Source organism: Puntigrus tetrazona, chromosome 3, assembly GCF_018831695.1.
Source record: "Puntigrus tetrazona isolate hp1 chromosome 3, ASM1883169v1, whole genome shotgun sequence".
NCBI classification, from domain to species: Eukaryota; Metazoa; Chordata; class Actinopteri; order Cypriniformes; family Cyprinidae; genus Puntigrus; species Puntigrus tetrazona.
The window spans coordinates 9,509,810-9,535,782 of record NC_056701.1 but is presented as its reverse complement, the minus strand read 5'-3'; the positions used below and the strand labels follow the sequence as shown (position 1 = coordinate 9,535,782).

Here is a 25,973-nt window from a genome sequence, read left to right as displayed (position 1 = left end):
CTTATTATTCGGGGCAGATATGCAAATTGGGACACAGCGGAGGTCTAATGTCTTGGATTCTTGATAGCAGCTTACCTGTGGCACCGTTTTTTTAATTCCCTTGTGTCTGGAGCCCTGAGGATTATTTAAAATTACATCTCATTATCTGCCCAAAACATGACATTTGATAGGCCGTCGTAAATGATTTCTGCAGCGCGCATCTACCAGTGCTACCATTGTTTTAAAAAGACATTGTTAAAGATGTACTCCGTAGCTACTCTCTGCAGCGAATCAGTGCCTCTGAATACAGCCCTAGTTACTTCAATTAGAGCTAATTGCATGCTTTTTGCAATTAACCCAATTATCCGGGCTGTTCCTCTCCCTCATCCCCTATGTTGTATCAGAACACATACTTAATTGGAATTTGTCTCCACTTTGTAGTCTTGAAAAGGAAGATAATGGCTGGCCTATTCAATAAAGCAGCTGTTGTTACTGCGCTGACATGAAAACCCATGTTAAGTAAGGCTAAGTAGGTTGGAGGACTACCAAAGTAGCTTCACTTTCATCTGCTAGAAACAGACACCAGCCTACTGTAATGCATTAAATCATACTCTGCGTTCATGCGTTCTCTAGCTTACATAAAGAAGCATTAAACTCATTTGTAGGCCATATGAAAATAAACTGAATAATTATATTAAAATCAGAATATATAGAAGTACATCTGAATATATAATTGGACTTCTGAATATATAAATGTTAACTGTGAATATATAGAAGTGAATCTGAATATATAGTTATAATTCTAAATGTGTGGAAATAAAAGTGAATATATATTTGCAATTCTAAATATATAATTATAATTTTGAATATATAAATGTAAATTCTGGATATATAGTTGTAATTCTGACTATATCAATGTAAATCTGAATATATCAATGTACATCTGAATATATAAATGTAAATTGAGAATATATAGAAGTAAATGTGAATATGTAGTTATGATTCTGAATATGTAAATGTAAATCTGAATATATAGTTGGAATTTTGAATATATAGAAGTATATCTGAATATACAGTTATGATTCTGAATATGTAAATGTAAATCTGAATATATAGTTGTAATTCTGAATATATAGAAGTATATCTGAATATACAGTATGCAAAAGTTTGGGCAGCCCTTGCAGAATCTGTGAAAAATATGAACAAAATAAGAGAGATTATACAAAATGCATGATTTATTTATTTATTTAGTACTATCCTGAGTACGAGATTTTGGATGTTTACATTTTTAAATTTGACGATCAGATAAACTGTGCTTAATTTGACTTCCGGAAACATGCAAGTATCTTCTGGGAAGTTTTTACATTTTTGCACCTGAATACCACTGTAACTGTCATACTGCCTATAATGCTATATATGTATAATATGCTATAATCATGTATTATATGCTGTAATGTTCTATAAACCTATGCTGTTGTAGGGCTGTTAATCTATGCTTGTAATTTATGCATTTTTTCTTGACTTTAGTAGTTAGTTTCTGCTGGGATATAGAAATCCTTAAAGTAAGCTTTTAAATAATAAATAAACAGTTTTGCTCATCCGAATAATGATCCGATCCGTGACTCAAAATCCAATGATCCGAGCAACGGATTCTGTGATCTGTAATTGCCTGATTTTACCAATTGACAGAATTTCCTGTCAAAGAATACGCTTTAAATACAATTAAGCAGAGAAACGTGTAGGATAATTGTATCCATTCTATACAATTCTATTAATTTTGATTTTATGCATAACCACGTTGCTATAATTAATATTATATAATAACAGACGTTCTGATTTTACTCACGTTAAAGGAGTTTTTTTTTGTTTTCCTGTAGTCACGCGATTGGCTGCTCGCTTGAGTCAGACGCGATTTCCAGTCACGCGATTGGCCACCGCGGGCAAACGACATTGAGTCAACCAATGGCGTGATTTTAAGGCGGGGCTCGGAGTCTCAGAGAAACGTGTTTGAAAACAGTCGAAACCGTCGGACTCAATAATCGCGCTCTTCGCTTTCAAGAAGGTTGTGGCTTCGTAATAGATATACGCTGGTTTTATTTGCAGTTATCTTAAAAAGTCAGTTTGACACGCTTTTTGAATTTCCTTGTGTTTTTTTATTGTGTTGTTCTAGGCTTTTATTGTGTCTCTTTTGTTTTCTCCTCAGGCGGTGTACTACCTCATTTGTATGCTTTGACATTGCTCTCGAAAACACATTAAAGGTCAGTTTTACCATAACACTGTGCCAACCTGGCTGAAACTGATAGGTCTCTACTAAAGAAGTGCTTTCTGGGGAACAGGCTCTTCACAAAGATAAGCCACCCCTCCACTGGAACCATCACTCTTTCACTGGTAAGAGCAAGACCAGCACTTTATAAAAGCAGATACATAAAACATCAGCTCCAGCATTCAAGTTTATTCTGTACTCAGCAAAAATACATATAACAACTGATTAAATTTTCCTTATCATTCAGGGAAAAACATAATTCTTTTTTAATAATTGTCTCGTTCTCTTGTAAATATCTAAAAGTCAAAGGTGAGTTTACAAATATAATACGAGGTGTAAAACATTAAACAGCTTAATTGGCTTTCTTATTGCTTTATGCATAAATCCAACAGCGTTTCGCAAGATTCGTGCATAAAACACGAAAAAATCCCTGATGGGGTTGGAAAAATAAACCTGATTTAAAAAATATATAATGAATTTAAAAAAGAAAACTTTTAGCGGTAAACAAAAACCCCTTTTTTTTTTTTTTTGCAGAGCAGTTTAAGTCAGGACGAGTACAATGCCACAGTATAATAATATTTGTAGGTTTTACTGCAAGGTTATTTGTGCTACAGACTATGTATGTCCCCAAGGTTTGTGTTTATTGAATGTAGCTCATGCAGCAAGAATTATTTGCGCTTAGATGGAATAACAGCCAAATCTGTTAGGAGGCAATACCTGCTTTCTGTTAATGGAATGATTAATGATGTTTTTGCTGTAGAATTTTGATACGTCTAGTCTGGAGGTTTCATGTATTACTCTGGTGTATAATCTATAAACGACTAATGATTTTAACTTCAATAAAACATGGCACATGAGCACTCAAAATATTGATTTAACATGACATATACTAAAGAGCAGAAATATGAGCATGACGGAGGCCGTTCCCAAGGGAGAATGATGAATTGTTTTGGCACTTTCAATTTTTTTTGTCCATTTCCTTGTCAGCATGTGTGACTCACTGAGTGAGCTGCTGGTGGCGATGAGGTGTGTAAGTGTGTGTGTGTGTGTGTCCATGTGTGCTCTTTATGTATAAATGTCTGATGTATTTGATGTCACACTCGTGGCTGCACTTGTTCTTGTATTGTCATAGGGTAACTGTGTATATGTCTGAGTGGTTTGTTTACAGCTTATCAATGGACCAATTTCCGCTATGTGTTTGTATCACAGCGTCTGAATATTTTCAGGGATGGAATTGCCTATCTGAACATTTGAGAGAGCTCTTGAATGTTCTTTTCACACAACATTAGTCTCCTAACTAGAGAATGAGGCACTTATGAACAGCAGTATACAAACATTATCCTTCAGTACTACATTTCAAACAAAACAGCTATTGTAAATGTTGTCTTTCATCCATCTGTTTATCTATCTATCTATCTATCTATCTATCTATCTATCTATCTATCTATCTATCTATCTATCTATCTATCTATCTATCTATCTATCTCTGTCTGTTTGGCTATCTATCTATCTATCTATCTATCTATCTATCTATCTATCTATCTATCTATCTATCTATCTATCTATCTCTGTCTGTTTGGCTATCTATCTATATCTATCTATCTATCTATCTATCTATCTATCTATCTATCTATCTATCTATCTATCTCTGTCTGTTTGGCTATCTATCTATCTATCTATCTATCTATCTATCTATCTATCTATCTATCTATCTCTCTCTGTTTGGCTATCTATCTATCTATCTATCTATCTATCTATCTATCTATCTATCTATCTATCTATCTATCTCAATCTGTTTGGCTATCTATCTATCTATCTATCTATCTATCTATCTATCTATCTATCTATCTATCTATCTCTCAGTCTGTTTGGCTATCTATCTATCTATCTATCTATCTATCTATCTATCTATCTATCTATCTCAGTCTGTTTGGCTATCTATCTATCTATCTATCTATCTATCTATCTATCTATCTATCTATCTATCTATCTATCTATCTATCTATCTATCTCTGTCTGTTTGGCTATCTATCTATCTATCTATCTATCTATCTATCTATCTATCTATCTCTGTCTGTTTGGCTATCTATCTATCTATCTATCTATCTATCTATCTATCTATCTATCTATCTATCTATCTATCATCTATCTCTGTCTGTTTGGCTATCTATCTATCTATCTATCTATCTATCTATCTATCTATCTATCTATCTATCTATCTCTGTCTGTTTGGCTATCTATCTATCTATCTATCTATCTATCTATCTATCTATCTATCTATCTATCTATCTATCTCAATCTGTTTGGCTATCTATCTATCTATCTATCTATCTATCTATCTATCTATCTCTATCTATCTATCTATCTCAGTCTGTTTGGCTATCTATCTATCTATCTATCTATCTATCTATCTATCTATCTATCTATCTATCTCAGTCTGTTTGGCTATCTATCTATCTATCTATCTATCTATCTATCTATCTATCTATCTATCTATCTATCTATCTATCTATCTCTCTGTCTGTTTGGCTATCTATCTATCTATCTATCTATCTATCTATCTATCTATCTATCTATCTATCTATCTATCTATCTCTGTCTGTTTGGCTATCTATCTATCTATCTATCTATCTATCTATCTATCTATCTATCTCTGTCTGTTTGGCTATCTATCTATCTATCTATCTATCTATCTATCTATCTATCTATCTATCTATCTATCTATCTATCTCAGTCTGTTCTTATCTATCTATCTATCTATCTATCTATCTATCTATCTATCTATCTATCTATCTATCTATCTATCTATCTCAGTCTGTTTGGCTATCTATCTATCTATCTATCTATCTATCTATCTATCTATCTATCTATCTATCTATCTATCTATCTATCTATCTATCTGTCTATCTGTCTACATTAGGCTAATGGAGTTTTTAATTTGGATTTAAGCTGGTGTGAAAATGTCATTAAGGCTTTTATGTGCTTGCAGGTAAACTGTAATTAATGGATTAAGTAAAATCACAGTTTTTGTGCTAAGGGTAATGTCTGACCTTTAACAATGTTCTTAATGCATCTGTCTCTTCAGTGCCAGTGTTTTCATGTTTGTGCCATATCACCCTCATTTTCATTAGCAAGTTGCGACAAAACAAGCAATTAATTCGCTGCCTAACAATGCTGATTAAAGTTTAAAAAGTAGTTTCATCATGAAGTCCCTGTTTAAAGGGAGCAGAGATAAAAGACTATGCTTTGTGAGCCGTGCCACGTACAGGGCAGCACAAATCAGCCCTTGAGCGCATCAGTCACTATACGTCCCATTTGAGAGTCATGACAGCCAGTAAATGATGAACCACCCACATACTGTGTTTTGACCCGAGAGCGTTTTCCTTTAAGCTGAAGAGACCACTCAATCAAAACCATTGCTTTGTGACAAAACCCGAATTCCAAAAGATCACACGCATGTTGATTGTTCAAAAAATAGTTCTACAATTCTTAATTGCAAACTACCAGCTGTTGAACTGTTAGCATCTAAATTTCTCTTAGAAAATATAAGTGCTGCGAGCTAAAGTGCAGACTGATAGGTGGTTGCTAGGGAGTTCTGGACGGTTGCTAGGTGGTCAAAATATCCCACCCACAGTCTCTTTGATATGGTCTCCAGCTATGTCTCGTTTTTTTTCCTCCATCGATATAGGATTTTCACCTGCTTTATCCTCCACCAGGTAAAAATTGTATGCCTGATCGATTGGAAAACTAATAACACACCTCTCCTCCACGAGCTGAACCGTTTGAAGTATTGTTCACGTCTATAGCACAAACGATTTGCTCAAATCTCTCACCCTAAGCACGAGCAATAGTAATAGTTGCGCTTGCTTTAATAAGCACCACAAATTACAGACCTCCAATGATCCAGCTGAGCTCTTAAAGATTAATATAGTTACTTTATTAAGCCGTAGAAATCTCTCGCCGCTGATATTGTGTCACTCCGGTCGTGCAGATCAGAATGGAGGCATGAGAGAGAGAGGTGCAGGGATAGAAGAAGAGGGAGGGGAAGGGGGGAGAGCTTTGCCGTTTATCTTTCGTTCTCGTCTGTGCGCCTGCCGAGGGGGATGAATGGGCATCTTTAAATAGCTCTGATTAATTAAAGTTTTTAATTGCTAGCGGTGCTGGCCTCTTGCTGTCAGTCAAAGGGGTGGGGTGCTGGGGGGGTGTATACAGGTGTCATCCGACAGTGACAACTGTATAGTTTTCTCATCCTCTCTTTTGACACTTGGGGACACATTGTCGTGCCAACATTATACACGCACACGCACACACACACTCCGAGACCTTTTGTCGCCATGGCAGCCCAGAGCAGCACAGTGATAATGGCTTTGCGTCGTCATTAACCTTGCGATACCATTCCTTCATTAAATGGCTATGAGCTGGATTTGAGTTAAGCCACATGCAAATTCTGCTCTCTGCTTCCTCGTCATCATCTTTCAGGCTGATTGCATCAGAGATCGCTTCTGGTTAGCTCTTGGAGCTACTGATAGTTCCTGTAGTGTTTCAGAAATAGTACGGTAACATGTGAAAGAGAAGATTGCAAAAATAGTTTTTTTTTAATCAGAAGTTCTTCTTGGCTTGTTTTTCAGTAAAAACAAAAAACATTTCAATGAAGTGCCACTCACTGATTCACTGATATTAGCACCCTTGGCAAATATGATCAAAGAAGGCTGTGAAAATTAATCTGCATTGTTAATGCTTCACAAAAAAACGCAAAAAAAATCTAACCTTTCTTTGGATAAGAAGAATTTAAAATGGCTCCCCATTTTAGTTTTTATAATTTTCATTATGAAATAAATGTTTTTCTCAAATACACATTAGGCACAATTATTGGCACCCCTAGAAATTCTTATAAGTAGAATATTTCTATTCATATTTACAATTTAGAGCACGCCAGGGTGATTGTGAACATGAATATACATGAGAAAAAAACATATTTCTGATGCGCAGCAAAAGATAATTGAGCTTCACAAATTAGTGAAGCGGCTTTAAGAAAAGAGCAGTGGAAATTAACATTTCCACCATCAGGGCAGTAATTAGGAATTTCCAATCAACATAGAATGTTAGAAAACCGCCTGTGTCTATATCGTCCTAAAGCACAGTGAGAAGGAGAGTTTGAGTGTCTAAAGACTCCATGGACCCCAGCTGGAGAATTGTAGAAAATAGTCCCGGGGTCAGAAAACATAAAAAAAGGTGTTATTTGTGAGGATTTCTAGAAAAATTCTCCTAGCTCATTCAAAAACAATCTTCAGCATATTCAGTTATAAGACAAGATTGGAACTTAAAATGGCACTGGCTTCTATGGTCAGATGAAACTAAAGAATTAGCTTTTTTTGCAGCAAACACTCAAGTTCGGTGAACAAAGTGATAAAACGTACCGCATGTGTACAATGAAATATACTGCTGTATTTTTGTTTTCTATATTTCCACTGGGGTCCTGGACATCTTGTTTAGATGCATGGCATCATGGATTCTATCAAATACCTACATATAAAGAAATCAACAAGTTATTGACAGGCCATGTTAGGATCTTCAAACCGTACAGTAATCCAAACATTGGATTCCAGTCCTCTGACCTAAACCCTGTTGAAAATGAGTGAGGTGAACTGAAGATACATAGAAACATAGAAAATGTCTATGTACATAATACATAGAAAATGTCCACCATTAGCAGCTATTACAGCTCTGCACAATCTGGGCATCCGAACTGTCAGTTTATTCAAACATTGACTTGATATATTACTCCAAGCCTTCTAAAGGATTGTCCAAAGATGACACATACCGGTTGGACACTTCTTACGGACATCACGGCCCAGTTCCTCCCATACAGCTCAACTTTGACATGTATATATTGCCATTATTATGTAATAAAAATGAAAACGATTATTACTGGTCTTAAATGATAATGTCAAGTTACTTTAATGTACAGTATTTATATTAACTATGACTTTTGCCTCTTATTTATAGTAAGGTAGTTGTGCTATATAAGAACTAATAAACACCCAATATGTTTTTGATAGACATGAAAATAAGCTACTAGTTCATATTAAATTGATTCCTATACTAAAATATTACCAATACCAAACGCATGTCTGGTTTCTCCGCTTCCTTTTTCCGAATATGACGCCTTCACTTCTGTGGCTTCATGGAATAGTAAAGTGTCCATCTTATACGTACTGCAAAATCCAGGCAGAAGCAGTAGGCCATCCGGGCATTTCTCACCTATTGTTTTTCGAATACTGTGAAATCAGACATTTGCTATAACTTACACTTTAGATATGATTCACCTCATAGTAACAATCCTGTCAGATCCTTGGAGTGAGTGCAGAGTTCGGCCAATCTGGTTTAAATTAACCTTTCCGACATGTTTCCATGTTGTTGTTGCTCAGTAATGGACGGTGGGCGGTGCTCGGGTGATGATTGAAGGCGTTGACTGAGTAGATCTGACGTCACATTTTACGGAGTCTTGTGAAAAATCACAGCTATTTTATACAGGCTGTGTGCAGTTTACTCTTGATTGATCTAGACCTCACTTTTGAAAAAGATTTGACAATATGGGGCCTTTAACTATAAATCAAACAAAATTGAATTAAGGATTGTGTTTAAATAGTGCAGCTCAGAAATATTAGCTAGCAGATTTGTCCCGGTCATTTTTCAGCAACATCCATTCTTCCATGCAATAAATCATGCAAATATACAGTATATGAATACCCAACACTCCCAACGTCTCATTAGAGGAAAGCAGCAAAGCAGCGTCTAGTCGCTGCTTTCATTGTGCTTATCTCAAGGCATTTGGCAGGTTTGGAAGAGTGTGACATTGCCTGGCCTTGCTGGGCCTCTCCAGGTTGCTTGAGTATGCAGGGGAGCCAGTGTTGATAGATGAGTCAGCTGGGGGAGAGCAAATCTATCCCCAGGCTCCAGCCCTGGCCCAGTGATGGATGGCCCCTCTGAGCTGAACGCTGGCCCGATGGGTCATGGGCCACTCCAAACCCAGAAGGGCCGGTGTATTTCAGAGAAGAAAAGGAAACAGCCTCTTTATTCATGCTCCATGAAGCAAAGTCTGTGCTGCCTTGCTTTGTGCAGCTGTTTGGTGTATGTTGATGTTTCCATTAATGTAGTACAGCAGAGGAAAATGCACTCAGTTTTATATTCTGACCCCGTCCCGGTTGAGATGCTTTAATAAGCACAACAGTGTATGACTCCTGTTAGATTAGTCACTCTTGTCCGTGGGTGTGTTTGCAACGCCCCAGATTGAGTCTCTTTAGAGCGCAAGACTGCGGTATTCAGCTGATGTTAAGAAGGAAGGCAAACAGCTGCAAGACGTTACATTTTCACCATTATGAATTATTTAAATGCCAATTATTAATGAATCAGTTTGCCTAGAAATCCTAATTATTATATTTGCTTGATAGAATATAAATAAATGAATATAATATTATGTAATGTCAATGATGTAATATCGGTTAATGATATACCAATTAATAAAAATGAATTGCAAATTTATAATGCATCAATTAAAGATGCCTGATTTAAAGGAAAAAAAAGCGTTGAACATGTATTACAAAAAACTAAAAGAAAGGAATATTTTAATTTAACATATAATGTAGTATACATAAACATTTAATGTTATAATCTGGCAATAATATTGCTTTCAGAATCTGCATTTGAAGTATTTAGGTATACTACATTATGATTAGAATGACAAATAGTGCTGTTAATGGTTTTTACAAATCACTAATAAATTCTTATTAAAATTCTAAATGAAATGATATGCTATATATCATACTAAAGCCGCCAGTAGGTGGCTGCACGTAACTCTTTTAATGATTAGTCATTCAAAAACAAAGCATGTGACTGAGTCATTTGCTTATTTGTTTTGTTCAATATGTGGATTTATTCAGTATTGAAACACTGCTATGTGTTAATGATTTTAATTCACAATTTTTTCTGTATGCACTAACACAAAATTATCATATTAAATTAACAGCTCTAAGTATAACAAACTTGACTTCTTCAATGTTTTCAGAGGCTAATTACTTTCTTCATTGTGTTGTAATGCCTTATATTCTGTCCCTGTATGGTATTGTTTTGCACTTGACATCTTTATTTTATAGGTCTCATGATAAAAAAGATTACATTTAATTACTGCGAACCTTCTGAGAGATAATGTGCATGCCCTTTTACATTGAAAGAAGGGAAATTCTACAGGGAAATGTCATATATTGGATGAGAACAAGGTGGGTGGGAGATCTTGATTTAAAAGACATAATTGTGTGGTTTGTAGTTGTTTGAGAAGAATAATATTGTTTTCATTGTAGTTATTTGTCTTCGTTTTTTTCAGCGTGACTCATTTGTCATATGGTATGACATGCACAATACTTTTCCACCGTATGCCTTGATATGACTGTTAATCTGATCGATCTGTGGCAGGCTGTGGCTTGAAATGAGCTCATTCTTGTGGCAGAGTCTACTCGCTGCAACATGGCAGTGTTATTGAAGTTATTGAATTTTTGCTGAATAGTGTCACACAACACTGACAAAGCTCTGAAATTGCCATTTTATGATGTTACGAAGCAATACTCCCCTTTGATGGCCTTCAGAGATGTTTGTCCTTCTAGACACTTTCACTAGCACCAATTTGTCTAAATCAATTGCCATTTAAAGGCTTGATCAATTACAGAGTTGTACCATGCTGCCCATCCTTTTTTTTTCCGCATTGTCTTTCTTTTACGGTACTTCAGAACCATTAACCATTATTGTAAGCCATTTATGCAAACATTATTATTAGCATCCATGTGTTTCCTCAGAGTAAACAAGTAGCTGATAACTGTGATTTTTATCTTCTAATAATTGCAGCTATATCTCAGAGTTACGCAGTTGTTACTTAACAGTTGTTAATTAGAATTTTATAATAACGATTTTCTCGTAATTGCAACTTCATTTCTTGTAATTGCAAATTTATATTTTTATTTACTTTTTTTTAACTCTTGAGAAAAATAGGTTTGATTATTTTTTTAAGTGGGTTTTATTATTTTTTAATTAGCGTTACTCATACTTTTATTATTTGAACAGCCTTTCCATAGAAATCCACTGAGTATTATTTAAAATTCTTGTATAATTTACTAATGCACTATTTTCCCACTTATATAAACAGTTATTTCAGGCATCTTTTCTCCCTTGTGTGTGGCAGGAAGTTCGTGTGGAGGTTACTGTTTTTTATTCCGTTCATATGTTTTTTTTGTTTGCTTTCCGTTTGTACCTCTCTTTCAGCTTGTAGTCCAGCCAGTGTGATTCACTTTTCATTTGTCCTTTTTGTTTGTGTTTTCTGTGTCTTTATGTTGTCAAACCAACACACATCTAAATCAGCGTTCCTCTCTGTGAAGATGGGTGACAGTTCTATTCTGGTCAACTCTTCTTTAACTTCTCTTATAGCAGAGAAAGAAAACCTAGCTGAAAACTGTTAATACAACACATTGTGCTCTTTTAAAGTTCACAGGAGCTTATTTGACTTCCGTGATTGGACCAAAAATCAATCTGTGATGTGCAAAGACTTTACTCAGGCTGACAGAAAATTAATATAATCCCTGTTTTTATGATCTCAAGAGGTGGAATAACGGCTCGCATTCTTTGAGATGAGCTTTATGAAAACATCAGGCCTGACAGCATTGGAGCTCCACTCCTGAGCCCTTTCCAACCCTGCAGCCTCGTTAGTCCTCACTTCTTCTTTCATAAAAATAATAGATAGAGCCGCACTGACCTACTGCACTATTTATAAGGCTCAAATGGTCTGTCCTGATGCCCTCATGCACAGCGGTGGATATGCTAATGATAGTTTTGCAGAAGTCCATGTGGCTTTGCCAAAAGCTAGCAATTGAGAGATGCCTAACCTTGCTGTTGGGTAGATGGTTATAACTTCCCTCTTTGTTTCGAACGTGGAATATGAATGAATCTGATATGAATAGCTTGGAAGTACAAAGAGAGTCTTTATTGTTTTAAGTTTTTTTACAAACTTAGTTTGTTACCTTGAAACTAGGCCTGAATGCTAATTTAATTATCGTTTCCATCGATTAAGGTTATTGTGTGTGATAGTGGCCAACTGGCTGTTTGTCCTTTTATTTAGTTTTTTTTTCAGCTTGACATTTGCATTATCTTGCATTGGTAACAAGCCACCACAAGTTATCGTTCTTGGGGATGCCAGATGTCGAGAGTTTCAAATCCTGCAGATATTTTTTGAAAAGGATACATTTTACACTGCCTATTCACACGAGGAATGATAACCATAAAGATGCCTTTAACAAAAACTATATAACAACATTTAGGTAAATTATAAGCACATGCAGCAGTTGTGTTGCCTGCAGCCCAAATGCTTAAGCTCTAAAAAGCAGGATGGATACTGATTGACTGTCAATGTTTTTATCATTCCTTTTAGCTTGAAGAAATATTGTTATTATAAAAACCGTGTCATAATCATTAAGCTTATATTTCTGTTGTGGACTAATCGTTTAAATTCGGAATGATTTCTAAAAATATGTTGTTATCATTACTGGGACTTCATTATTATTTCTCCACAATCTGGCAACCATGGCACTGGCACACCTGCAGGTGATCCATAGCAAGACAAAGAGCCAAAAATTAGCATCTCTTTGAAAAATGAACTATTTAAAACTTCAGTCTTCTGTAGTTACGTTGTGTAATAAGACCGACGGAAAATGAAAAGTTGTGATTTGATATAATGATCTTATGTTATTTGTTTTTTGATACATCAGTCTTAATATACAATGTAACTACAAAAGCGTTAAGTTTTAAGTGGGAAAAATATATAAACTCTTTTTTTGAGCGAGATGCTAACAGTCCAGTGCATTTCAGTGAATAAAGGAGATGCAGCAAAAGGACTCAGATGAATTGGTAAACCTTTCTTTGAACCAGTTTGAAACTTGTCCAAACAAACTGATTCACTTTATCTGACTCTTCAAATACTACTTCAAAAAGAGGATGTTTTAGGTGAGTGTGATTGATTATCACCCCGCTCGCTCGTTGTTAGGCTGCGCAATGCAAATGCACAAAAAAATGAGTTACTTATGTGAAGGACACACTGTTTTGAGCTTCTTGCATTCTACCGAAAAAAAAGTAATGTTAGCAACATTGCTGTTTTAGTCAGTTATTTTACTGAGCCATGTTATTGTGATGCACACACATTGTGGGTCAAGACCTGTTTTCATACTCACTCTATCAAGAAGGTAAATTGGTGTTGTGGAAAGCGTAGACTAATTCTTTCGGATGAAATGTCAGCACCTGGTGGAGAGGCACTTGACGGAAGCCAAGCATGGAATCATCAGCTCTGGCAGTCTGATATCATGACCAGAGACAGGAGGGGCTGGAGGGACTTGTTATTTCTCATATGCTCATCTCGGTTTCAGATAATGTCAATCTTTTTCCTCCATTGCGCACAAACACTCTTCTTTTGGCTTGTCTGCTGTTACCCATCAGCCCCTGCCGCAGCAGCTGGCTCTCCATTTCCAGCTCGACGCAAACATATGTCTGAGCCTCTCCAGCCCATTGCTAATTTTGCCATTTGTTAGCAGATTTCTATTGTTTTGCTAATGAGAATTTGTTGGAGTAGATCCTTGTAGCTCAAGGAGTTCCAGGAAACATCAAAAGTAGATTCATAACACACGCACTCACAAACTAATGCACTCCTAATTGGATGACTAGAATAGAATGAGTTGTGTGTTTCATTGCAAATGGCTTCAGTAACAAAAAGTGTTTACTTGGAGTATAAATGTAAGTGACTAAATGCATCTATCTTCATATGTGTTGTCTCAGGGTTTCTACACTGTGCATTAGTGTGGTGTGTCACGGATGAACCCAGCAGTTACATCATTTATCACCTTTACCCATCTTCTCTTTCTTGCCTTTAACTTGTTGTCTTACTCTCTCAGCCCCTCTTTAGAGCCCTGGGGCTCACTGCATTGCACCACTGACATTTAGGCTGCATGAGAGAATATTTCATCGTTTAGACACCAGCGCTTCTTTATCCACTGGCAACAAGTGCAAAATGAATTCAGTGGATCGGGCAACGGTTTCTGTGTGAGAATGTGTCGGGCAGAGGCTCAAAAAACAATTTAAATGAGATACAGTATATAGAAATACACGAAAATAAAATGCATGTTACAGAATATGAGAATCAAATAATGCATAAGACATATATATATTAAACTGCGTGGAAGAGGACATGTGTCAATATTGGCAACCCGTTGAGAGTGCCTTCAGATGTAAACAAAACATGATGACTCTGACAATTGTAGTAAAATACATAAAATATATACTCAATATACATAATGAGTCTTGCTATGCTTGCTAAGTACATACAAAACTAAAATTTAAATATGGCTATCACTTCTGCAATGCAGTGTGTGCATGGCCTTAATGATGTGTATGGATAAATCATTCAAAATAAATACTGCAGCATTTTATAAAAAATTTCAAGTGACTTTAAAAGACCAACACGAATGCAGTAAAATTAGTTAGACAGGCTCAATAAAAATGCTAATTCATCTTGACACATTGGTAGCTGTTAGGGCTGGATTTTGCTTTATCTATATCAAGAGATTGATAAATGTTCGATATATATTTTTGTGCACCAAAAGTGGAACAAAACAGCGCTACTCATGGTAACACAGACCAATTATCTGCTCGGCTCAAAGTTCAATCATCAATGCGGTGTTGATGTCTCACCAAACAATGCTCTAAGAACCAGTGTTAAGCGCTTGAATTCAGCCAAAAACTCAAGTGACTTAGAGATTTGCACTAGATTAAACAGAACTGAGAAACAATGTGCAGCGATACAGTCATAAAGCTTTTCAATCTACAAATCAACATTTACTGGTGAATCCCGGAAATTCTGTCAAGGACATTTGATTTTGTGGTGAAATGACGTAGGCTTGTTTTCTTTAGGTTCACCTATGCAGGTGTGTGTGAAGAGGGTTTTTTTTTTAATGCCTGCAGGCAGACTGAGTCCTACAGTGTTGGTCAATCAAACGAAGCTCTCTGGTGAAGGACTCAAATATCAGACGTCAATTTGAGGACCTTATCCAGTCTGGGCATTTATGACCGCAGGCTATAGTCCATCTCAAGAGGAATTCTCTCTCATTCAGCACAGACTTGATGTTCACAGCTCTTTAATTGGCCTTCTGTAGATCATGTGACCTCAGCTTGACCTGTTGTTTGCATCCTGCGGTTTTAAAATCTTGTACCACGAACGTGTTTGTGTCACAAGAGGCATAATTTCTTTAAAAATGTAAAAAAAATGTTATGCTACAAATGCATGCAGATTGAAAATAAATGTGTGTGTCAAGTGTCCACGCACGATTTACGCATTTTGAGAGACCGCGTGCCGTTTTTCTTGTTGCTGCAGTAAACATATTCCTCTCTGCCAAAGAAGGCAAAGGGAACAGCCAAAATAAGTGCAAGGGATGGCATCAATCTTTTAGATTATACAGTCCCCAAACAATTTTGCAACTTTCCAAAACATGCTTTTATTATCACCAGACAAGTCTTTTTTTTTTTTTTTTTTCCCAGACAAGCTTTATGAAGGTTGCAGCAGTGATAAAATTGCCATGTGCAGATGTAGCTGCCGGCTGTGCAGCCAAAAAAAAGGAGGACATGCACCAGGCTTCATATAGTCTCGGATGCTATCACTCATCCAGATAAGGCAATCTCACACTCGCCTGGGAACGCTGCTGTGCCCTGTAGCGATCCTAAGTAGGCACGTTAGTGGGTGGACTTGTGTTTGGAATATGTGTGTGTGTTTTAAGATGGAAAGCTGCCCAGCTCTTGTCTATTTCGCTGAGCAGAACTGTAGATTACTGTGATGTAAGCAATTTTTTAATGGAATGGGAGATCTCTATTCCTATTACAGGCTAAAATTGGTTCGGATTCATGTCTAGGCCTGGGACAAAATGTTTATGAATGGGAAGAAATCTCCTGGGAAGAACACCGTGTACTACAAAATTGTAGCGTATTTAGGAAGTAGTTGTAATGCATCATAATTCGTTAATGGAAACATTTGCCAATTTATTTGTTATACATCGTAATTGAAAGTCATTTTTAAAAAAGGTGTCATGAATGGAAATTTACTGAATGTAAAGCTTACTGCATTTTAGAAAAAAATAACTTCTTAATGCCAGACAAATCAAAAACCCAGTCAAAATAGAGATCTGATGTTTAAAATGTACATCATAAAAAATATTTCAAATTATTTTAATGAGAATTAAATTTAACAGCATGATATATAGAGCAATTACTGAAATACTGCAAATGTACAAATCATAATATGCATACGAAAAACTTTGCAAAAATCTGTTTAGGTCAACACCTGCTGCGAACAAATTAGTGCCATAAAATCATGAAACGTGCTGCACTTTGCTTATATAAAGTTAAATGTTAAATATATATTAACAATAATGTAAATTAATATTACACAAGTAAATTATATGGTGCATTAACAAGGTATTGCATATTGCATATTTCTGTAATATTGTGCAGTCCAATTTAAAAAAAAAAAAACTTAAATATTAAAAGCTTTCTGCCCCAATTCTGAGGGCAGCGTCTTATCTCTGGGGCCTAACTGTTAACTTTTTTATTTTAAAAAATTTTACCCCATCTTACTCTACCATAGAGAACATTAGTGTAGTGAGATGCTGCTTTTTACACACTGCGCTCAATAATAAAAATGTAAAATAAAATGGGTTAAAAATACCACAATTTGTTTTTAACCCAGACACTGTTTACATATAGGACAGAACACAAGTTATGCTATCTTTATCCAGCAAGTTAGGTTGTTATATTTAACCCAATATAACTTAATATAAATTAATATAATTAATAAAAAAATTTTTTTATTAATTTTTACAAAGACCGATTGATCCCACTTTATTTTAGATGGCCTTAAATACTGTGTATTTACATATAAATTAATCAGTTGATTCAATGCACTTATTATAACCTAATATAACTTTCCTTTTATAACTTTCCTAATATAACTTTCCATTTTCCATGGAAATTGTACTGGTTCTCGTGTTTGTTGTGTTGTAAAAAAATAAAAATAAAACGCACACAAACCTTTACTTCACTGAAGCAAGAAATGCACAAAAATACAACCATACTCTATAACTCCCACAAAAATATCCCAAAATAACAATGCGTTCATTTTGGTGGGGAAAAAAAACCCTGCATAGATATTTGGAACGTAAGCATATTCAGACAAAGAGATTCCCATCAGTATAGCTTGGGCTGACTAATATGCTTGTTAGTTCATTGTAAATGTTGTCACAATGCTGAAAAACAGAACCAGAGATATTACAGAACACTGAGAGCGTAGAGGGAATATTCAGGGCACGTTTAGAGCGCGCTTTAAGCACGTGCCTCTCGCAAACAAAAGAAATTAGTCAGCTTGGCTCCTGAATTAGCCGAGGTTGAGTACCACATCGCAACAAAACTAAAAGATGCAGCTCGCACTGGCCCAGATGACGTTTACGCTTTGACTATTTTTATAGATCTCAGCATGTATCCCATCCATTACTCATAGTCCATTTCTGAACTGAAACAGGAGGTCTGAGTCAGCTCTGCCCTATCTTATTAAACAGCCACTGCGAAATGCCTCTATTATTATGTCAGTGCTGGGCTCCCCTCTCAGCTCCCAAATTTCGAAATTAACAGCAGGATTATGTGTCTTTGTCTGCGCCGCGGTGCTCAGAGCACATGGAGCTGATATAATTTTGTCCCACTCTACAGCAGCTTTTGTTCGTTCCTTGTACGATTTTCAGTGTTTTATTCAGGAACGCCGTATTTCTCCCTTTAGGACTGTTCCTGAACGGCTCTATTGACTCAGGTTTAAACAAACACCCGGCTCCCATGGTTCTCTGACGGCACACTGATCTGCTTGTGTGTGTGTTTTTTTTTTAAAACGCCGCCGTTTTTTGACGCATGTTTTGGCCTTCAGCTTCAGGAGGGTGAGGGAGGCGCACAACTCCACGGCGTTCCCCTACATGCTCTGTTACATCTAAATATGCATAAATATTCATCATCTTAGCATTTGCATCAACAGCCTGAACACTTTCATCTCGGCTCAGAGTTTCAGAAAATAGTTGGTGGGGGTATTTTTTTTTATCTTTTTCCTCCTTTACTGTTGTTGTTGTTGTTTGGAGGCGAGTGAGGATCAGGCGCTGCGCTCGTCTGCCTGAAACACGATTAGCAACGGAAGCTGGATCAGTGCGAGCGCATCATTAGCTGTACTGCGGAGGTGATGTTTTTAGCCTCATTACAGACCTGGGATCAGCGATGACCCCTTCCGACACATGTATACAGCACTGGGGGAAAGCTGGACGTGGAACAAATAAAGCTGGGTCTCATCTCCATGGCCTAATGGTTTTATCTCTGTTCCACAAAATAATCGCTCTCGGCTTTTCTCGCTGCTCTTTTAGGTGGGGGAAGGTCACCTCTGACACATTTCGGCGATTACGCTGCCCTCGTGTCCTTGTTTTTCCCATGCTCTGACGGCTAATGCTGTTTTTGTCCTCTCCTGTCTCGATTTCTTTTGCTGTAGCGAGCTCCAGAGCACGTCTGAGAGGGAAACGCAGGTGTGTGGTGTTTGTATGTGCGGGACGTGCGCCGATATTATAACATTACAGTGCGTGTGATGAAAAGCTCTTTCGCTCGGCGGTCCTCCTGGAGAGTTCAATTTTCTGTTATTGCAGGGAAATTAAACATGGCTGTCAGCTTGCCTTTTCAATGAGGTCCATCACATATTGAGCGAAGAGCCGAGATGCATGCAGGGGCACGCTCTTAAAACACACAACCCAACGGACGCAGACAAACAATCATTCAAATTAGCGCTCCTACACTATTAATCGAGGGCTTTCACGCATACAAGGAATGACATTTTTTCAGGCGCCATTGTTTAATTCTTTGGACACCTTGTGGTTCGAAGAAGCTTAATACTGTTTATTTTTTTGCTTTAACTTTCCATGTAGTTTTTAGAAAACCATTCATATGAAAAGAAAAGGCTTCCCGGTACTCTGGAGATACTATAGTTTTGATCTCATCAAAGCTTTGCTGGATTCCCATCACATGTCGGATGAGGATGAGGTAAATGCATAATGCAGACTTTGAATTTAGGCTCATTCAAGATTCAGTGCCTGTTGGATTTTCATGTTTGGGGATGATTGTGTGGAGCATGTTCCTTCTCCCTCGTCATTGCGCATAATTATGCTTGTGATGTGAATCGCTTGTAAGTTTAGCACTGTGGTACAGAGAGTGTCGGCCTTAAGAAGATCGAACCGTTGGTGAATAAGGAAATGACAGCTTATTGAAACTATCGATTGATTTGTTCTCTGAATGTGGGCAGAAGATATATTTATACTGACTGTTGAGTGACACAAATGAAATTCTCTGTCATCAGAGTGGGTTTTTGTGACTGTTTGGGGAACAAACTATTCTGTCATTATTTACACACCATGTCATTCCCAATGTCATTCCATGTCAATTCAAACATAACATTACAAATAAGAAATGTGTTTGTGAAGAATGTGCTTGCCTTTTTCCAAACATTTATAGTAAATTGGGACTACAATTGTATATAAATTAAATTAAAATTGTGACTGTTATTGTAATTTTAAATAAATTAAACTACTGCACAGAAAAGTAAAAAAAAAACAAACATTATAATTGTGTGGAAAAACAGTTTACCCAAAAATGAAAATTGTCATAATTTACTCCGATTACTTTCTTTTCATCTTCAAAGCAGAAATCAAGATATTTTTAATGAAACCTGAGAGATTTCTGTCCATTTCCATTTCTAAACCCATTTCACTCTTCAAAAAGTTCATCAAGAGATCTTATAATCAGTATAAAAACTAGCAAACATAATCAGTATAAACAGAGCTTTTCATTCCCAGTCTTCCAATAGAGACACAATCGCTTTATATGATGAACAGATTTAATTTATTCAAATATAAACAATGATTAAGGCTCATAAATAGAGCGCATCAAATGTGGTAAAAGATGATGTGGCTTGTTTCACATCATTTTTGTTTCAAAGTTTTTATGGGTTAGGAATGACATAATGCTGAGTAATTGATGACAGGATTTAAATTTTTGGGTGAACTATTCATTTTAGTCACTATTCACTGAAAAGAAACAATGCCTCTAGTTAATTGAGTTGAATTTGGACTTGATCCAGGTGGCAAATGCTCTCAATGAGATATTCACGATTCGGATAGATTTGAGTCTCAATTTTACATGCTCAGGCTTACGGTGTTAATGCTTAATAATCTGCTAACGCGCAAGGTCATGTTAACACTTAACAGGGCTTTTTTTAATTGGGTTAAGGTCATAAACAGCTTAAGCTAAATTGATCAGCACATATAGATTTTTGCCCAATACCTCTATTTTGTTCTGCATGTAAACACCTTTTTGGAGAAACCCTTAAAACTGATTTTTTTTGTGTTTTTGATAGTGCTATATTGTGTTACTTACACTTACTCAATCTGGTAACAGGTTTTCAGTTGCTTACTGTATCTTCAGGGAAAAGCCCCGGTAATAAGTTTGCTCTGTTTCTCACTCAGTGCTATTGTATCGCTTCAAAAGCCTTGAAATAGTACAGACGCATTTCATGATGCTTCTGCGGCACTTTTCTTGAAGTCTTCAGCAATTGATTTTGCAAACCCTCTTTCTTTGAAATGGTCTTTATCAAATTAAGGTCATGCTGCGGCTATCGGTGTGGAAATCTGCTGTGAATAATCACTGCATTGATAAATACATAAAACAGTTCTTGAAATGTATTAAATGTCGTGTCACTCTGGATGAATTCACCCATATCACCCATCTGTCATCTAAAGCATTTATATTCAAATCTTATTTCATGAATTTTCTCATTTATTATCAAAAGTCTGGTTTGCCAGCACAGCAAGTTACCCCAAAGACCCTGTTCTGCACTTCCACTATCTCCTTACCCATCTCATTCACCAACTTCACACACACACACACACACACACACACACACACACACACACACACACACACACATATACAGTATGATTGAAATCTGCTGTTCAATCTCTTCTGGTGCCCTTGGGACTGAGAAAGAACGGAATAGTGCAGAGAGGTCAGGAAATGACTAACGATTTTATGAAAATGTCTGTTCATTCTTTTCTCTCTTCTATATTAAATTTCTGGCCACTGAATGGAAGAATAAAGCTGCTTTTGCAGGTGTGAAAGGAGCTCTTCAAAGTAGCTGAATTTGCACTATTTTTCTGTGGACGTGAAAGAGACTTTTCTTTGGAAAGAGCAGATTGGATCATCTAGTCCCAGCTGGTGAACCATTGTAACCAGAAAATAATGTTCCTAATCAGTATTTTTGTCTTTTTTTTTACAGTGAAAATGTTTAAACATCCTTTAAATTCTGCCATTAATTACTCAGCCTTGTGTAGGTCCAACCTGTAAGACCTTCGCAAAACAACACATCAAAATACGGAAATAAACTCAGTTGCAAACTTCTGGTTCACCTGGACTTTAAAGGCCCAGAAATGAGTAGGACTACGTTGAAAGGATCCATCAGTGGCTCAACAGTGATATTATAAAAGCTATGAGAATACTTGTGTGCAAAGAAAACAAAAACAATGACTTTAGGGCAGAGAGCTCTCAAATTCCATCAAAAATATCTTAATTTGTGTTCCAAAAATGAGCTAAGGTGTTAGAGTTTTGACACGACCCAAGGGTGAGTAATTTATGACAGAATTTTCATTTTTAGGTGAACTATCTCTTTAAACAAGGTACATTTACCTGACAAGCAAGCTATGAAGCTATCTATACTGAAGCTTTTTTCTGCCCTCACCTTTAAGGTAGGTTAACCAGTTTGTTAACAGTGAAGTCATTCTGATTAAGCTTGTGGCAACAGCACGCCATCTGCTACTCGTGTTGGGGTTTAAAAAGGCAATATTCTGCACTGACACCATCTGATTTGAGCTGGATAATGACAACCACGCAACATTGACAGTGCAATTAAACTGAATTGAATGAACTTCGAACAGTATTTCCTTCTGCTTACATTGGATGGGTTTTGCTGTGCTATTGAACTGAACTAAATCGTCACCGAATTAAATCGACTTTGAATCAAAATGAAGTTAAATTAAGATTGTCTTTGTCAGTTGTCTTTTGTAGAGCTTTTTAGCCTCACATCGATTGGATTTTGCAACTTGTTCCTATATTTGTTTTCCATTTTGTTCTTTTCACTGTCATTGCCTTTTGGTAAATGTGACTTGACTCCAGCATCCTATGCTTGACCAACACATACTGCACAATTATATTAGCCATTCCAAAAAAAAAAATTATATAAAATATATATATATAAAAAGTAATAAACACTGAACACAAATTTTATAGGAAGGGCAGTGTTTATAGCCTTTAAAACGCTGATTTATAAAGCCTGTAGTGCTACTGATTAATTCCCAAATGTCCACAAGCATCATCGCTCCTTTACTGACCCTGAAAAAACATTTATTCCTTCTCAATCAGACAAGTTCCTGTACTTCACCTCTGCAGAAGATGCTGTGTTGGTAGGTGTGGACAGACAGTCCCTCGGCACAACCCTGATGGCCGCCGGTCTGACCTGAGCAGGAAAGCCTATAAATGAGGCTGTAACAGGGGAGTGGCAAAATAACAACGGGTGGAAATACCTCTTGGCAGGCAAGTGTGGAGAGCACATCTGCTGTGATGTGAATTATAACTCCGTTCTCCACAGCAGGCTTTTAGTGTGTGCAAACTTTCAGCAAATATTGTCTCCGCAGACAAAATACTCCAGACTGCAGACAGAAATAGGTTTTTTATTACGATTTTGTCCGACGAAATTCATTGTTAAGTTCCAGTAATGTGTCTGTATCTTTGTGTGCTAGTCAGCTTACACAACACTGGCCAAATTTTCCCATTTATTATGTAGCATTCGTGGTTTGACTGATGAAGTGGCGCCTGCTGAGAAGATGGATAGTTTCATTGCTTTTCTTCTTCTATAACATCAGACATCTTTTGCGTTTCCTAATTTAGTTCAGTTTCTACTCTAATATGCTGAAGCAGGGGTTTCGAAATGGAGTCAAGGGGTCCTAAGGGATTGGGGTTTCTCCAAAAACAATGTGACCGGAAAGTCAATTTTGTAAAATGTGAAGACTTTAAAATATCAGGTAAATATGTTAAACCTAAATAAATTATGTTTTATTTTTTACTTTGCTTTCTAAAGACTGGTTGAAAACGGTGGGATTATTTTATTCCGTGGCAAGAAACACAAACAAATCTGCTTTTAATTTTGTGAATATATTTGTAAGTGTTACTCTGTCCTTCCTTTCAGCGTGCATTTGCATTCATGAATGGTTTTTGCTTTTGTTGTGTCTTTCTATAGAAGTTTTCCTCACCAATGTCACCTTTATCTCCTTTCTCACTGAGTATTGTAAGGCAATTTTGTGAGCAGCCGTTGTAAGAAGCTCTCTAAAAGCTGCTTTGAAGTAGTATACGTTGGTGATAGAATTAAAAATGTACTTTTAAAAAGATATGCTATCATTACATTTTCAGTTTCGTATTAATAGTATTTTAATATTTATTAATTTGCTTTGGATGTGAAAATAAATCCATAGGTAATAAAAGATAAATCCATTGTTACATGAAAATATTTAGCTGCATTTATATTTTAGGAGATGGGTCCTTTCTAGGGGATCTTTTTAAGGTGGATTTTAAAGCCCAAAAAGAGCTTCCATTCATCATAAAGGTGCTCTACACGGCTCTACATAAAGGCCTTCTGAAGCGAATCAATGCATTTGTGTAAGAAAAATATTCATATTTACAACTTTATAAACCTTCATGTCTAGCTTCCATTAACTGTTGTAAATGTGCTTTTAAGAGAGTGACATTAGTTCTAATTTTTAACTTGTTTTTTTCTGTTTTCCTCCATGCTCATTATTTGTCACCAGAGCTTATGCTATGCCTACGTCCTGCACAGTCGTACTGTCAAGCATCCAAAGTAAATGTTTTCGTTTACATAATGTATGTGTGTATGCTGTGTAAACTTGTACACTAAATATCTAAACACACATATGCAGTATAAATCTTGAAAATATTTACTTAAATATGCATTTACAATTTATATGCTTATATTTAAACGAAAAATATTTCTCTTAAAAATATACGTGCATGTGTTTGTATTTATGTATACATAATAAACATACTCATTACACAAACATTTATTACGCCACTGAATATAAACCCAACAGACGACTTTAGGATCATTAGGATCGAGTCAATTAGAAAAACCAAGGGTTTACACAAAACAAGGGCAGTCCGCTTTTAGCTATTATACCTGTAGTTGGAACCAGCTTCCAGAAGAGATCAGATGAACTAAAACAGTAGTCACATTTCAATCTAGACATTTGTTGAATGATCACTGTGCTACAAACTGACTGCACTGTATTTCATGTTGTTTTTAAATTAATTTAAAAAAATTTAAATATCATATTATTATTATTATTATTAATGTTTATTATTTTTCTTATTGCTACTATTTTACTTTCTTTTATATAAAGCGCTTAGAATTACCAATGTGTATGAAATGTGCTATATAATTAAACTTACCTTGCCTTAAGAAAAACATTTGGATGTGATTATTTATATATATATATATATATATATATATATATATATATATATATAACTTCATTTGTATTCATCTGAAAGAGGAAAGTCACAAACATCTATGATGGCTTGATGGTGAGTAAATAATTTTCTTCTTTTTTTTTTGGGCTGAACCATCCCTTTAATGTGTAAATAAGGTACTTTAAGGTTACTGCCTCAGTGACAAGCTGCTATATGAAATTTCAGCACTCTTGGTACAAAAGCTGTCACTGGAGTGGCACCCTTTTAAAAGGTGCTGAAATGTGCCTATGCACATGCACTATTTGGGTGAAATAAAGGTGTACCTTTCGAAAAGGTACCAGTTTTTCCCTCTTTTTCTTCTTGAGAGAGTTCGCAGATCAAATTCCAGCACCAAAATGCTGTGTGGTGTTTGCTATAATCGAACTGGTTTATAGCTGCTGAGAGCAAAGCAGTCCTGCACGGGTCTGTTCCCGTTACACTTGCTTAACAAACCTGTTGTTCTGCCTCCTGTTGTTGTTGTTGTTGTCGGCGCTGCACTCCAAATCCCATCATAGCCCATCTGCTCTATTACCCTCCATTTGGACGTCCATCTTGATACTCCATTTAGAATCTCCATTTTCTGGCAAATTGGGTTTGTTGCCTTGCGCCTTTGCCGGACTGAGTAATTATACTTAGAGGCGCACGGCTCACTGGCCACATATCACATACGATGAGGGACCTCTTAGCCGCGGAGACTATGTGATGGAAAAGTTTTGTAAGTAATGCAAGGGCACAAACAGAAAGCAAACGTTGCTGGGCGCCTGAGCTGCTGCCAACACGAGCGAGAACTTAATTTGGGCTGTAAAAGCTACTTGTCAGTAAGCTCCTTTCTGGCTTCTCAACTCAGGCTGTGTGGCTCGCTTTGTACACTTTTAAGACGGACAAAAAATCTTTGAAATAACAAATTACTTTGAAAAGCTCAAATAGCAGCTCAATTAGATGCGGAGTGCCAGGTAGTCCCGCT

General features: G+C 36.4%; 1 long non-coding RNA gene across 2 annotated transcripts; it reads left to right on the top strand.

The window, feature by feature from the left end:
* The first annotated feature begins 1,995 nt into the window (after nucleotides 1-1,995).
* Nucleotides 1,996-23,337, top strand: LOC122342127. 2 transcript variants are annotated; one of them, XR_006250528.1, is made up of 4 exons: nucleotides 1,996-2,094; nucleotides 2,183-2,237; nucleotides 2,316-2,367; nucleotides 22,853-23,337. It is a non-coding gene; the product is annotated as an uncharacterized LOC122342127 (long non-coding RNA). The 2 variants fall into 2 exon arrangements; XR_006250529.1 differs by lacking the exon at nucleotides 22,853-23,337 and adding an exon at nucleotides 2,777-3,066.
* Nucleotides 23,338-25,973: the final 2,636 nt, after the last annotated feature.